General features: G+C 46.7%; 1 protein-coding gene across 6 annotated transcripts in view; it reads left to right on the forward strand.

Moving 5' to 3' along the window:
• The window catches only part of LOC143764767 (uncharacterized), a 111184-nt gene that overhangs the window by 76676 nt on the left and 18910 nt on the right, over positions 1–15598 (forward strand). Inside the window, exons 2-3 of one of the 6 annotated variants that reach the window (XM_077250709.1) lie at positions 2618–2752; positions 2891–2959. The exons of 3 other annotated variants lie outside the window; for them this stretch is intronic. The gene's annotated coding sequence lies outside the window, so the exon portion shown is untranslated. The remainder of the gene's footprint in view (positions 1–2617; positions 2753–2890; positions 2960–15598) is intronic. 2 more of the 6 variants (XM_077250710.1, XM_077250711.1) reach the window with 2 other exon arrangements.

Raw genomic sequence — 15598 nt, forward strand, 5'->3', positions numbered from 1 at the left:
GCCCCATAGCTGTGCCATACAGTGCTCTGCACCATTACTGCCCCATAGCTGTGCCATATAGTGCTCTGCACCATTATTGCCCCATAGCTGTGCCATACAGTGCTCTGCACCATTACTGCCCCATAGCTGTGCCATATAGTGCTCTGCACCATTACTGCCCCATAGCTGTGCCATATAGTGCTCTGCACAATTATTGCCCCATAGCTGTGCCATACAGTGCTCTGCACCATTATTGCCCCATAGCTGTGCCATATAGTGCTCTGCACCATTATTGCCCCATAGCTGTGCCATATAGTGCTCTGCACCATTACTGCCCCATAGCTGTGCCATATAGTGCTCTGCACCATTACTGCCCCATAGCTGTGCCATACAGTGCTCTGCACCATTACTGCCCCATAGCTGTGCCATACAGTGCTCTGCACCATTACTGCCCCATAGCTGTGCCATATAGTGCTCTGCACCATTACTGCCCCATAGCTGTGCCATATAGTGCTCTGCACCATTACTGCCCCATAGCTGTGCCATACAGTGCTCTGCACCATTACTGCCCCATAGCTGTGCCATATAGTGCTCTGCACCATTACTGCCCCATAGCTGTGCCATACAGTGCTCTGCACCATTGCCCCATTTGCTCTGCCATATAGTGCTCTGCACCGTCCATTAGTGCCCCATAGCTGTGCTGCTGCTGCTGCTGCAATAAAAATAATAAAACACATACTCACCTGTCTTGCTTGCAGCTTCTCGGCGCCATCTTCCCGGCGTCTCCCTGCACTGACTGATCAGGCAGAGGGCGGCGCGCACACTATATGCGTCATCGCGCCCTCTGCCTGCAGTCAGTGAGGAGAGAGAGACGCCGGGAAGATGGAGACAGCGCCCGGCGTGTGGAACCAGGACAGGTGAATATGACATACTTACCTGCTCCCGGCGTCCCGCTCCTTCCCCCTGCCTGTGTTCGGTGCCGCAGCCTCTTCCTCTGTCAGCGGTCACCGGCACCGCTTCATTAGAGAAATGAATAGGCGGCTCCGCCCCTATGGGAGGTGGAGCAGCCTATTCATTTCTCTAATGAGCGGTCCCACGTGACCGCTCAGGGGAAGAGGCTGCTGAACCCGGAGACAGTGGGACGGGCAGGGGGAGTGACAGGATCGCCGGGACTAGGTAAGTATGCCTCAGCGCCCTCTCCCCCTCACCCGCCGACCCTGCCACAGACCGTGACTCGAGTATAAGCCGAGGGGGCACTTTCAGCCCAAAAATTTGGGCTGAAAATCTCGGCTTATACTCGAGTATATACGGTACTAACGGATCTGGGTACTCTGCCCCCAAAACAGGCTGAAGAAAAGGTATCGGCTCTCCCAGAACAGACTGCAGACAGAACGGGAGCTGGATACCGAACATACAGGGAAAGACTCAGAAACACAATTCAATGCTCTGGTAACGCCCAACCGTAAATAGGGAGATTATATATGAGCTGCCCCTCAGCAATAGGCTGAGGGAGCAACACAGGTGCACACTCAAACCCTAATAAAAGCAGGGTAGGTGTGGCCGCGCTCACGCTAAGCACAAACAGAAACCATTACAGCACAGTCAGCACAAGAACTGTGGCTTAGGGCACTTGGCAGTGACTACTAGCCTGAACACATGTGGAAAGTCATGCGCCAGCTGCAGAGGACCTCACAACCCGTGGATAGCTTGCACTGCGGCAGCCAGGGACCGCACATATGGATGCCAAAAATAAAAAATTGGAAGTCAGGCCGCACCCTAAATTAATAACGTCTCTATGGACAACAGGGTGCCCGTCCACACCAGGGGATCCATCCCAGTATAAAGTCCAAATGCAAAAGAAGAAACGGACAGCACCACAGCAATTGTGACAGAACAGCTTACGTGTTTATTCTGCCATCTGCAACGTTTCGGTCCTGAGACCTTTATCAAGCATAGTGAAAAGACCATATAACTACCATTATATACCATCTGACCCAACCCATCAATTAACTAGTAACCAATGGGGTAGCCATGTGCAATTAGAAAAAACGACATTAAATATAACAGACATATACACAGTAAAAAACAATAACCAATAACCAGCCCTCTGTATATACTAACTACTAACATAGTTCAACTTACTCTGATCGTTCTATGCTACTATGGTTCGCTACTGTTGGTATAAGTGTGTCCCTGATCCTTCTATATATACCGTCCCTTCCATGAATATGGACATTGTTATAATGGTAATATTTCAGGATGGTTGTTTCCTTTTCATCTGGTGAGCCTAAATTTGATATATGTGTGCAGGAGTTGATTAACTCTCATGGCCACTATAAGCTGAATGAGCCTGCCCTCGTCAGATCGCAAATGCTAAGCAGCTTGAGGCTGGGCAAGTACCAGCATGGGAGACTGGCTGGGAATTGATACCCGATTGGTTTTGCTGCACAATATGGACCTGGAATGAAAGAATACAATTGGGAGTTTTTTATTTATATGGTCAGACTGCTCTTTGCGCACCAATGCGACTTGGAGAGAAGGAATGCTGAGAGAGTGCTCCTGTCATGCACACCTATGGCAGATTTGTTTTTGTTTTCTTTGTGCTGCTGTTATATCGGATCTGCGACATGCGCACAAGACTCCTGCAAACCGATGATGTCATGGACCTGTGTGCGGCGATGAACGTTCCTGTCCTGCGCACCTTTGATACTGATGTGGTGTTGTAATTTCGGATCTAATAGTAATTCGGATTCAATAGTAGAGAACGATCAGAGTAAGTTGAACTATGTTAACTATGTTAGTAGTTAGTATATACAGAGGGCTGGTTATTGGTTATTGTTTTTTACTGTGTATATGTCTGTTATATTTAATGTTGTTTTTTCTAATTGCACACATATGGATGATCATGCAGCAGAGCAAAGACATCACACCACATGTACAGCTACGCAGCGGCACAGGGAACTGAGCCGCATCCATACAGGTAAGACTACAGTATCCCTGCACGTTACACACACACACACACACACACACACACACACACACACACACACACACACACACACACACACACACACACACACACACACACACGCTGCAAAATACACACACTACTCTATACATATACAGTGGGGAAAAAAGTATTTAGTCAGCCACCAATTGTGCAAGTTCACCCACTTAAAAAGGTGTGAGAGGCCTGTAATTGACGTCATAGGAGGTAGACCACAATTTGAGTCACAATGAGAAAACAAATCCAGAAAATCACCTTGTCTGATTTGGTAAAATTTATTTTGCAAATTGTGGTGGAAATAAGTAATTGGTCATTAACAAAAGTACATCTCAATATTTTGTTATATATCCTTTGTTGGCAATGCAGAAGTCAAACGTTTTCTGTGAGTCTTAACACGGTTGGCACACACTGTTGGTGGTATGTTGACCGATTCCTCCGTGCAGATCTCCTCTAGAGCAGTGATGTTTTGGGGCCTGTCTCTGGGCAACACAGACTCTCAACTCTGTCCAAATGTTTTCTATGGCTAGGCCACTCCAGGACCTTCATATGCTTCTGACGAAGCCACTCCTTTGTTGCCCTAGCAGTGTGCTTGGGATCATTATCATGCTGAAAGACCCATCCACGTTTCATCTTCAATGCCCTTGCTGATGAAAGGAGGTTTGCACTCCATATCTCATGATACATGGCCCCATTCATTCTTTCATGTGTACGGATCAGTCCTGGTCCCTTTGCAGAGAAACAGCCCCAAAGCATGATTTTGTCACCGCCATGCTTCACAGTAGGTATGATGTTCTTTGGATGCAACTCGGCATTCTGTCTCCTCCAAACACGACGAGTTTTGTTTCTACCAAACTGTTCTAGTTTGGTTTCATCGGACCATATGACATTCTCCCAGTTCTCTTCTGGATAATCCAAATGCTGTCTACCAAACTTCACGTGGGCCCGGACATGTGCTGACTTAAGCAGGGGAACACAACTGGCACTGCAGGATCTGTGTTACTGATGGTAGCCTTTGTTATGGTGGTCCCAGCTCTATGCAGGTCATTCACTAGGTCCCCCTCCCCGTGTGGTTCTGGGCTTTTTGCTCACCGTTCTTGTGATCATTTTGACCCCAGGGGGTGAGATCTTGCTTGGAGCCCCAGTTTGAGAGATATTCAGTGGTCTTGTATGTCTTCCATTTTCTTATTATTGCTCCCACAGTTGATTTCATCACACCAAGCTGTTTGCCTATTGCGGATTCAGTCTTCCCAGCCTGATGCAGGGCTACAATTTTGTTTCTGGTGTCCTTCCACAGCTCTTTGGTCTTCACTGTAGTGGAGTTCGGAGTGTGACAGTTTGTGGACAGGTGTCTTTTATACTGATGATAAGTTCAAACAGGTGCCATTATTGCAGGTATTGAGTGGAGGACAGAGGAGCCTCTTAAAGAAGAAATTACAGGTCTGTGAGAGCCAGAAATCTTACGTGTTTTTAGCTGACCAAATACTTATTTTCCACCATAATTCGCTAAATAAATCTTTCCAAATCAGACAAGGTGATTTTCTGGATTTGTTTTCTCATTTTGACTCTTAGTTGTGGTCTACCTATGATGTCAATTACAGGCATCTCGCATCTTTTTAACCCCTAAACCCTCTGAGGTTTTTTCATTTTCGTTTTTTGCTTCCATTCTTTCCAGAACCATAACTTTTTTTAATTTTTCTTCAATATAGCCATGTGAGGGCTTATTTTTTGCGGGACGAGTTGTACTTTTGAACGATACCATTGGTTTTACCATGTCGTGTAACAGAAAACGAGAAAAAAAATCCAAGTGCAATGAATTTGCAAAAAAGTGCTATCCCACACTTGTTTTTTGTTTGGCTTTTTTTGCTAGGTTCACTAAATGCTAAAACTGACCTGCCATTATGATTCTCCAGGTCATTGCGAGTTCATAGACACCAAACGTGTCTAGGTTCTCTTTTATTTAAGTTGTAAAAAAAATTCCAAAGTTTGCTTAAAAAAAAAAAAAGTGCAATTTTCCGATAGCGGTAGAGTCTCCATTTTTTGTGATCTGGGGTCAGGTGAGGGCTTATTTTTTACGTGCCGCTCTGACGTTTTTAATTATACGACTTTTGTGCAGATACATTCTTTTGATCGCCCGTTATTGCACTTTAATGCAATGTCGAGGTGACAAAAAACCCCGTAATTTTGGCGCTTTGATTTTTTTCTCGCTACGCTATTTAGCTATCAGGTTAATCCTTTTTTATTCGGACTCCCATGACCGCACCACAAGAGAGGGGATCCTCCCCTTTAGGAACAGGAAGCCCACAGATACAAAAGGGCGGCACCTCTCCCACGTATCAGTTGGTTTCCTGTTCCTAAAGGGACTGGATCCTACAGAATTTATAAAAGGATCCCAGGCCGACTCAGGTAGCGAGGGGGTCTCCTACCTCGGCCGGTGCTAAGCTCCTGGAGATGTCACGGTGGTCCTGGCAGGGCTGCACGGCGGTGACATTCTCGGCAGGGAGTGGTCACCGGTGGTGTCCTGTTTCCGAGACCAGCGCTAGGTAAGTATGACCCCTGGATCTCCTCCTTCCGGTGGGATGGTGTGCTGGGGGCTCTGTCTGCGGCGGCAGTTGGTGGCGCCACCCGGTGTGCTGTGGGTTAGCCGGGCATCCCACGCTGCTCTGAGCACCGACAGGAAGCACTGGGAGCCGGGGTGATGTCGGGGGCGGAGCCGGCGGTCCCTTGCATGCGCAGTGCATCCAAGATGGCGGCGCCCACCAGCAATTGCACGCCGCTTGCAATCAGACCCCGAAGACGACCTGTTCTGGGGGGGTGGGGGGGAAGCAGGCAGCAAATCAGGGGAGCGCTTGGCATATCTGCTGACCGGAGGAGAGGTTATATGAAGAGCTCCAGATCTGGGTTCCTTGCTTCTGGCCTCATATTGTGAGGATGGAGAGTGAGCATGAACAGCAGCCTCAGCTGCTGGAAGAGGTGACTCAGAAGCCCAAAGGAAAGGAACATGACAGAAGGAGTAGTGAATCTGGCCGCAAAAGCTCCTCCAGTCTGGGGTCTGGAGCATCAGCCAGGAAGAATCCCCCTCATATTCCGGTATCTTTCTTTAGGCAGCCGCTTGTAAGTGATCTTCGTGAAAGTTCACCCAGTGACGTGATTCCCCTCATATGTTTTGTTGTAGGGGAAGAAATGCATCAGTAAGGCGAAACACAGAGAATGTGCCCTGTATCCAGCAGACAGTGAGGTCTCAGGAAGGGGGAGGGGGTGAGAGCATTATATCTACATAGACTAGATTGCCTTACTTGCCCCCTCTGGTAGCGGAAGAATCCGTTACTATGGCCGCAAGCCTGAAAGAGATGGTCAGGATGGAAGTTAAACAATCCATAAGGTGCCTATCTCAAGCAGGAAGCTCTAAATATAAAGCTCCATTGTTCTCCGATTCTTCAGTGGATAAGGATGAAGATTCCTACGGTTCAGCTGCATCGTTCTCTTCCTCGGATGAAGACACCGCTCGCTTTTGTCTACCCCTTGAGAGGATAGAGAAGTTAGTTAAAGCGGTCCGAGCAACAATGGGCATAACAGAACCCAAACCCCAACTATCCAAGAAGGAGATTATGTTTAGTGGATTGGAGCAAAAGAAGCGTAGAGTTTTTCCGCTAAAAGAAAAAATTCAAGAACTTACTAATAGGGAGTGGAAGAAACCTGAGAAAAAAGGTTCCTTACCACCAACACAAAAACGCAGGTATCCCTTTGATGACCCAGCAGTCATCAATTGGGGAAAAAGCCCCTAAATTAGATGCGGCAATAGCCAAAGTGGCGAAACGGCCCTCTCTTCCCTTTGAGGATATGGGAACCTTTAAGGACCCCCTTGACAGGAAGGCGGACACTTTTTTTCTAAAGGGTACCTGGGAAATGGCGGCCTGTTCCTTAAGACCTGCGGTGGCTTCAACCTGTACAGCCAGATCAATGATGGTTTGGCTGGACCAGTTGGAGACCCAGTTGAAAGAGGGAGCTTCTAGGGATTCTATTCTAACTGCTTTACCGGTGATTTAGGAGGTGGCTGCCTTCTTGTCGGACGCTTCCAATGACTCTTAAAATGGTGGCTAGAGCAGCAGGACTCTCTAATGTGGCTAGGAGAGCCCTGTGGTTAAAATGCTGGCCAGGTGATATACAAACGAGATCAAAGCTTTGTGCCATTCCGTGTAAAGAAGAATATTTATTCAGTCCCACCTTGGACGAACTCCTAGAGAAAGCAGGAGACGACAAAAAGAAGTTTCCTAATCTATTTGGGTCCTATCGTCGTCCCTTCAACGAAAAGAGATTTGGTCGGGGAAGGAAGCCTGCCTTTTCGCCCATTAGAGATCGGTCTAGATGGGATGATAGACGTAGAAGAGGTACAGGATATATGTTCCATCGTTCCTCAAAGGAGAGAAAGAAGGAAGACAAATTAGTAGGAATCCCGGTGGGGGGTAGACTATTTGTGATCTCTGACCATTCTGAATAGAAATGCAATAGTGTTTGGGTACAAAACACTATATCTCAGGGTCTCACACTTGAGCTTATCCGTACCCCACGGGATAATTTTAAATTGACTCCTTTACGCTCTTCTCCCCTGGAACAATCAGCTTTAGAAGAGGTGTGGTCTCTTTGTTCCAAAAATATCCTTTATACAGGTTCCAAAGTCTGATAGAGGAAAGGGATTTTATTATCCCGTTTCTTATTCAGAAGTCTGATAAGACTTATAGGACCATTATAAATCTTAAAAAATCTTAATAGTTACCTGGTTAAACATACCTTTAAGATGGAATCTATCAACTCGACAATAAAGATGCTGTTCAAAAATTGTTTCATGGTAGTAGTGGATTTAAAAGATGCCTATTATCATGTGCCCATTCATGAAGCTTTCCATCAATTCCTAAGGGTAGCAGTATTAATGGGGGGAGTAGGTCACCATTTTCAGTGCATATCACTTCCCTTCGGTATAACTTCTGCCCCTAGCGTATTTACAAAAATAATTGTGGATGTTATGGCACATTTATGGGACTCTAATATTCTTATTGTTCCCTACCTTGATGATTTCCTCATAGCAGGCAACTCAATGGAGCATTGTTTGTCACAATTAGAGGTAACTAGAGTTAAATTAGAACACCTGGGCTGGATAATTAATTATGAGAAATTCCGATTGCAGCCCCTTAAAATTCAAAAGTTTTTAGGGTTATTATTGGATTCAACTACACAACAGTGTCGTCTCCCAGTAAATAAATTAGATCAAATTCAGCATCAGGTACTAAAGGCAATCAATACACCCTCTATGACCCTTCGACAAGCTATGTCCTTGCTAGGGTCCCTCACATCATGCATCCCAGCGGTCAGATATGGGCCCAAGTTCATACTAGACCCCTTCAGAAAGATGTTTTGATTAATGACAAAATCTTGAGGGGTGTATTAGGGGAAAAAATAACCTTGAAACCGGTAACTCTTGAATCCCTAAAGTGGTGGCTGGATAGGGATAATTTATCGGCAGGGGTTCCCTGGATAATAGATATATCCCGGGTGATAACTATGGATGCTAGCCCCTCGGGGTGGGGGCAAACATGGATGACATTGTGGTTCAGGGACAATAGGAACCATACACAATGTCTTCATCCAATCAGAGGGAATTATTGGTGATTGAGTTGGCATTTAAAAAACTCCTCAAGTATCTGCAGGGCCACCACTGTTGTGAATTCCGCTCTTGGGCTCCCTCCGGTGGTTGTAAGTGTCACTTTTGCGAGTTCTGCTCTTGGGCTCCCTCCGGTGGTTTTAAGTGGTACTGCTGCTCCTTGGATTTAGTAGTCAGCAGCTGCTCCCACTGATTGTCTTTCTGGCTCGGCTATTTAGCCTGGTTCTATCCTTCAGCCTGGTTGGAGTCACATCTCTGCTTGGATTTCCCTGATATTCTGACCAGTTCAGCAAAGATAAGTCCTTGCTTTGTTCTTTTGCAGTCCACTTGTTGTGGACTTAATCTTTCTGCATTTTCTATGTTTCTAGTCCAGCTTGTCAGTATGGATTTTGTTATGATTGAACTGGTGGTTAGGAGCACTAGAAATGAGCAGATGAGCAAACTAGTAATACAGGGCGAGCTCTGGGAAGTGGGAGCTCTGCTGACCGCAACCCCTAATCCTATCACAACAACTAGAAATAGCCGTGGAGCGTTCCTGACTCTGCCTAGACGCCTCTTCACAGCGTAAGAGCTAACTACCCCTAAAGATAGAAAATACAGCCTAACTTGCCTCAGAGAAATTCCCCAAAGAAATAGGCAGCCCCTCACATATATTGACTGTGAGTTAAGATGGAAGTCACAAACACAGGAATGAAATAGGTTTCAGCAAACAAGGCCAGACTTACCTTTTCTATCCTCAGTCTATTTAGTTATCTTTGCGGTCAGCATAAAAAACTTAACAAAAACCACGCAGAGTGTGCAAAAGAGAGCACCACACCGACTCACGGCACGGTGGTGCCACTCTGCATCCCAGAGCTTCCAGCTAACAAGACAAAATCATAATAGCAAGCTGGACAAAAACACAATGGTAACAAATAAGCTAGCAGGGACTTAGCTTTTGCTGAAGTAGACAGGTCATCTGAAAGATCCAAGAGAACTGAACCAGTACTAGGACATTGACAGCTGGCATCAGGTAACGATCTGACTGGAGTTAAATAGAGCAGCCAGCCAAGGCTTAAACGAGATCAGCTGGGGAAGGAACCTCAACCAGCAGCTCCACTCACAGCCACCAGAGGGAGTCCATGGACAGAACTCGCCGAAGTACCATTCATAACCACAGGAGGGAGTTCGAGAACAGAATTCACAACAGGATTTATTCAGTTAAGCTGGAAGCTCTGGGAAGCAGATTTACCCTCCACACCTTTAGTCGGGTGTGGAGATTTTTGTAAACTCTGTGGTGGATTTTTCTAGTTTTTAATACTGACCGCACAGTATTCTTTCCTGTTCTATTTATCTAGCTAGACTGGCCTCCTTTGCTACATCTTGGTTTCATTCTGCATATGTCATTTCCCTCTCCACTCAGTCAATATTTGTGGGGGGCTGTCCTATCCTTTGGGGATTTTCTCTGAGGCAAGATAGCTTTCCTGTTTCTATCTTTAGGGGTAGTTAGTCCTCCGGCTGTGACGAGGTGTCTAGGGAGTGACAGGAACATCCCACGGCTACTTCTAGTGTTGTTTAGCTCAGGAACTGTGGTCAGTACAGGTACCACCTCCTCCAGAGCACGTCCCATGTTGCTCCTAAACCACCAGATCATAACACACCACATCAGGATCCTCTCGGACAACCAGGTGGTAGTCGCCTCTATAAATCATCAAGGTGGAACACGTTCCGAGACTCTTGATGCAGGTCACAGATCGCCTGTTCCAGATGGCAGAAATGAATTTTCAATCTTTGACTGCTCTCCATATTAAAGGGAAGGAAAATATAAAAGCGGACTTTCTCAGCCGCAATATACTAAGACAAGGGGAATGGTCTCTAAATGGAGAAGTCTTCAATCAGATTGTCCGCCGATGGGGTCGGCCAGTGGTGGACCTATTTGCTACAAGAGACAACAAACAAGTAAAAAACTTTTGTTATTTGAATCCCAGGGAAAATCCGCTGGCAGTGGATGCATTCCTCATAAAATGGGATTTTACTCTGGCTTACGCCTTCCCACCATTGAAAATCAGAGAAGATCGTGCAAAGGTCATTCTGATTGCTCCTTTCTGGCCCAGGAGAACCTGGTTCGCATGGCTCAGGACAATGTCGGTAGGCGATACCTGGGTGCTACCAGACATTCCGAAATTACTTTTCCAGGGGCCGGTATTCCATCCACAAGTGAAGGGACGCCATGTAATGGTTGGAGTTTGAGCGGCCATTATTAAAAGATAAAGGCTTCTCCCCAAATTTGGTAGATACCTTTTTAAAAAGTAGAAAGCGGATAACAACAAAAATCTACTCTAGAACCTGGAGAAAGTTCCTGACTTTCTCAGATTTTAACATCAAAGAAGGGGTACCGATACGCCAAATATTAGAATTTCTACAGAGGGGTTTAGAGTTAAATCTCTCTACAAGCACACTGAGTACAGGTGTCAGCACTTGGTGCCCTGTTCTCGTGTAATATTGCCAATAATTATTGGGTGTCGAGATTCATTAAGGCAGTCGGTAGAGCTAGACCGTTACATAAAAATAAAATGGTACCGTGGGACTTAAATCTAGTCCTTTCTTCTCTAACAAAAGACCCCTTTGAGCCCTTAAGGTACCGTCACACTCAGCGATGCTGCAGCGATATAGACAACGAGCCGATCGCTGCAGCGTCGCTGTTTAGGTCGCTGGGGAGCTGTCACACAGACAGCTCTCTCCAGCGACCAACGATCAGGGGAACGACTTCGGCATCATTGAAATTGTCTTCAACGATGCCGAAGTCCCCCTGCAGCACCCGGGTAACCAGGGTAAATATTGGGTTACTAAGTGCAGGGCCGCGCTTAGTAACCCGATATTTACCCTGGTTACCATTGTAAAAGTAAAAAAAAAACACTACATACTCACCTTCTGATGTCTGTCACGTCCCCCGGCGTCCACAGGGTTACGCGCTGCTGCCGAGAACTTCCTGCACTGAATGTGTAAGCGCCGGCAGTAACAGCGGTGACGTCACTGCTGTGCTCTGCTTTACGGCCGGTGCTGACAGTCAGTGCAGGAAGCTCTGAGCAGCAGCGCGTAACCCTGTGGACGCCGGGGGACGTGACAGACATCAGAAGGTGAGTATGTAGTGTTTTTTTTTTTTTACTTTTACAATGGTAACCAGGGTAAATATCGAGTTACTAAGCGCGGCCCTGCACTTAGTAACCCAATGTTTACCCTGGTTACAAGTGAACACATCGCTGTATCGGCGTCACACACGCCGATACAGCGATGACAGCGGGTGATAAAGCGACGAAATAAAGTTCTGGACTTCTAGCTCCGACCAGCGATATAACAGCGGGATCCAGATCGCTGCTGCGTGTCAAACACAACTAGATCGCTATCCAGGACGCTGCAACGTCACGGATCGTCGTCGTTCTCGCTGCAAAGTCGCTTAAGGTACCTTCACACGAAGCGACGCTGCAGCGATAGCGACAACGATGCCGATCGCTGCAGCGTCGCTGTTTGATCGCTGGGGAGCTGTCACACAGACCGCTCTCCAGCGACCAACGATGCCGAGGTCCCCGGGTAACCAGGGTAAACATCGGGTTGCTAAGCGCAGGGCCGCGCTTAGTAACCCGATGTTTACCCTGGTTACCAGCGTAAAAGTTAAAAAAACAAACAGTACATGCTCACCTGCGCGTCCCCCAGCGTCTGCTTCCTGACACTGACTGAGCTCCGGCCCTAACAGCACAGCGGTGACGTCACAGCTGTGCTTTCACTTTCACTTTAGGGCCGGCGCTCAGTAAGTGTCAGGAAGCAGACGCTGGGGGACGCGCAGGTGAGCATGTACTGTTTGTTTTTTTTACTTTTACGCTGGTAACCAGGGTAAACATTGGGTTACTAAGCGCGGCCCTGCGCTTGGTAACCCGATGTTTACCCTGGTTACCAGTGTAAAACATCGCTGGTATCGTTGCTTTTGCTTTCAAACACAACGATACACGGCGATCGGACGACCAAATAAAGTTCTGGACTTTATTCAGCGACATCACAGCAGGATCCTGATCGCTGCTGCGTGTCAAACTAAACGATATCGCTAGCGAGGACGCTGCAACGTCACGGATCGCTAGCGATATCGTTACAAAGTCGTTTCTTGTGAAGGTACCTTTAGTGTGAAGGTACCTTAACTTGAAGCCTCAATCAAAATGTTATCTCTCAAAACAGATTTTCTGATAGCTATAACATCGGCTCGCCGAATAGGAGACATCCAGGCGCTTTCCAGACTTTCCCCGTATACGGAATTCTTACAGGATAGAGTTATCCTCAGGCCAGACCCAGCTTACTTACCAAAGGTAGCATCGCAATTTCACAGGTCACAGGAGATAGTTCTACCTTCTTTTATCCCTAATCCTTTTAACCCTAAAGAGAATGAACTCCATACATTAGATGTCAGGAGATGCCTTTTACAATATATTTCAGTTACTAATGACTGGAAGAAAGATAATGCACTATTCTAAAGGTACCTTCGCACTAAGCGACTTTGCAGCGAGAACGATGACGATTCGTGACGTTGCAGCGTCCTGGATAGCGATCTCGTTATGTTTGACACACAGCAGCGATCTGGATCCCGCTGTGATAGCGCTGGTTGGAGCTAGAAGTCCAGAACTTTATTTCGTCGCTGATCACCCGCTGTTATCGCTGGATCGGCGTGTGTGACGCCGATCCAGCGATGTGTTCACTTGTAACCAGGGTAAATATCGGGTTACTAAGCGCAGGGCCGCGCTTAGTAACCCGATATTTACCCTGGTTACCATTGTAAAAGTAAAAAAAAAACAGTACATACTCACATTCTGATATCTGTCACGTCCCCCGGCGTCCACAGGGTTACGCGCTGCTGCCGAGAGCTTCCTGCACTGACTGTGTCAGGCCCGGCCGTAAAGCAGAGCACAGCGGTGACGTCACCGCTGTGCTCTGCTTTACTGCCGGCGCTGACAGTCAGTGCAGGAAGCTCTGAGCAGCAGCGTGTAACCCTGTGGACGCCGGGGGACGTGACAGACATCAGAATGTGAGTATGTACTGGTTTTTTTTTTTTTTTTTTTTTAATAACTCTTACAATGGTAACCAGGGTAAATATCGGGTTACTAAGCGCAGCCCTGCACTTAGTAACCCAATGTTTACCCTGGTTACCCGGGTGCTGCAGGGGGACTTCGGCATCGTTGAAGACAGTTTCAACGATGGCGAAGTCGTTCCCCTGATCGTTGGTCGCTGGAGAGAGCTGTCTGTGTGACAGCTCCCCAGTGACCACACAACGACTTACCAACGACTTACCAACGATCACGGCCAGGTCGTATCGCTGGTCGTGATCGTTGGCAAGTCGTTTAGTGTAACGGTACCTTTATCCTTCCAAGTCCTAGGAAGGGGGATAGAGCGTCAAAATACACACTAGCTAAATGGATTAGGGAGGCTATCTCTCTGGCTTACACAGCAGGTGGGGGTTCGGCTCCGCAGAATCTGAGGGTGCATTCCACCCGAGCCATGGCTTCATCCTGGGCGGAAAGGTCTGGAGTGTCAATCGACCAGATATGTAAGGTGGCCACATGGTCATCCCCTTCCACCTTTTTCAAACACTATCGGTTGGACTTGGGGTTCTCTTCAGATCTCACCTTCGGGTTAAGGGTGCTGCAGGCTATAGTCCCTCCCTAAGGTTACTTACATCTCTGTAAATCTCTTGTGGTGCTGTCATGGGAGTCCGAATAAAGCATTAAGCTACTTACCGGTAGCAGCATTTTTCGGAGGCCCATGACAGCACCCTTAGTTCCCTCCCTATTTCACGTGGGGGTTGCACTTCCTTAAAATAGGGAAAAAAAAAAGTGTCTCATGTGATATCTGGATTGGTACTTTATTAAAGATATTGTATTCTATTGTATATAATGTTTGTGTATGCTAACTGCACAAAATTTAGAAATAAACATTTCTGACAGGCGAAAACAAAACCCCCAAAATTAGTGACCAATATATCCACCTTTTTTTGATAACACTCAACAGACTTCCATCCATAGATTCTTTCAGTTGCTTGATCTGTTTACGATCAACATTGCGTGTAGCAGCCACCACAGCCTCCAAGACACTATTCCGAGAGGTGTACTGTTTTCCCTCCCTATAGATCTCACATTTTATGAGGGACCACAGGTTCTCTATGAGGTTCAGATCAGGTGAACAAGGGGACCATGTCATTATTTTTTCTTCTTTGAGACCTTTACTGGCCAGCCATGCTGTGGAGTAGTTGGAGGCATGTGATGGAGCATTGTCCTGCATGAAAATGATGTTCTTGAACAATACCAACTTTTTCCTGTACCACTGCTTGAAGAAGTGGTCTTCCAGAAACTGGCAGTAGGTCTGGGATTTGAGCTTCACTCCATCCTCAACCTGAAAAGGTCCCACAAGTTCATCTTTGATGTCAGACCATACCAGTACCTCACCTCCACCTTGCTGGCGTCTAATTCGGACTGGAGCTCTGCCCTTTACTTATCCAGCCTCTGGCCCATCAAGAGTCACTCTCATTTCATCAGTCCATAAAACCTTTGAAAAGTCAGTCTTAAGATATTTCTTGGCCCAGTCTTGACATTTTGTCTTATGTTTCTTGTTCAAAGGTGGTCGTTTTTCACCCTTCCTTACCTTGGCTATGACCCCGAGTATCGCACACCTTGTGCTTTTTGTTACTCCAGGAACGTTGCAGCTCTGAAATATGGCAAAACTGGTGGCAAATGGCATCTTGGCAGCTTCACGTTTGATTTTCCTCAATTCATGGGCAGTTATTTTGCGCCTTTTTTGCCAAACACACTTCTTGCGACCCTGTTGGCTATTTGCCATGAAACGCTTGATTGTTCGGTGATCACGCTTCAAAAGTTTGGCAATTTAAAGACTGCTGCATCCCTCTGCAAGACATTGCCTAATAATTAAAGGGAACCTGTCATCCCCAA

Source organism: Ranitomeya variabilis, chromosome 4 (genome assembly GCF_051348905.1).
Source record: "Ranitomeya variabilis isolate aRanVar5 chromosome 4, aRanVar5.hap1, whole genome shotgun sequence".
Taxonomy (NCBI): Eukaryota; Metazoa; Chordata; class Amphibia; order Anura; family Dendrobatidae; genus Ranitomeya; species Ranitomeya variabilis.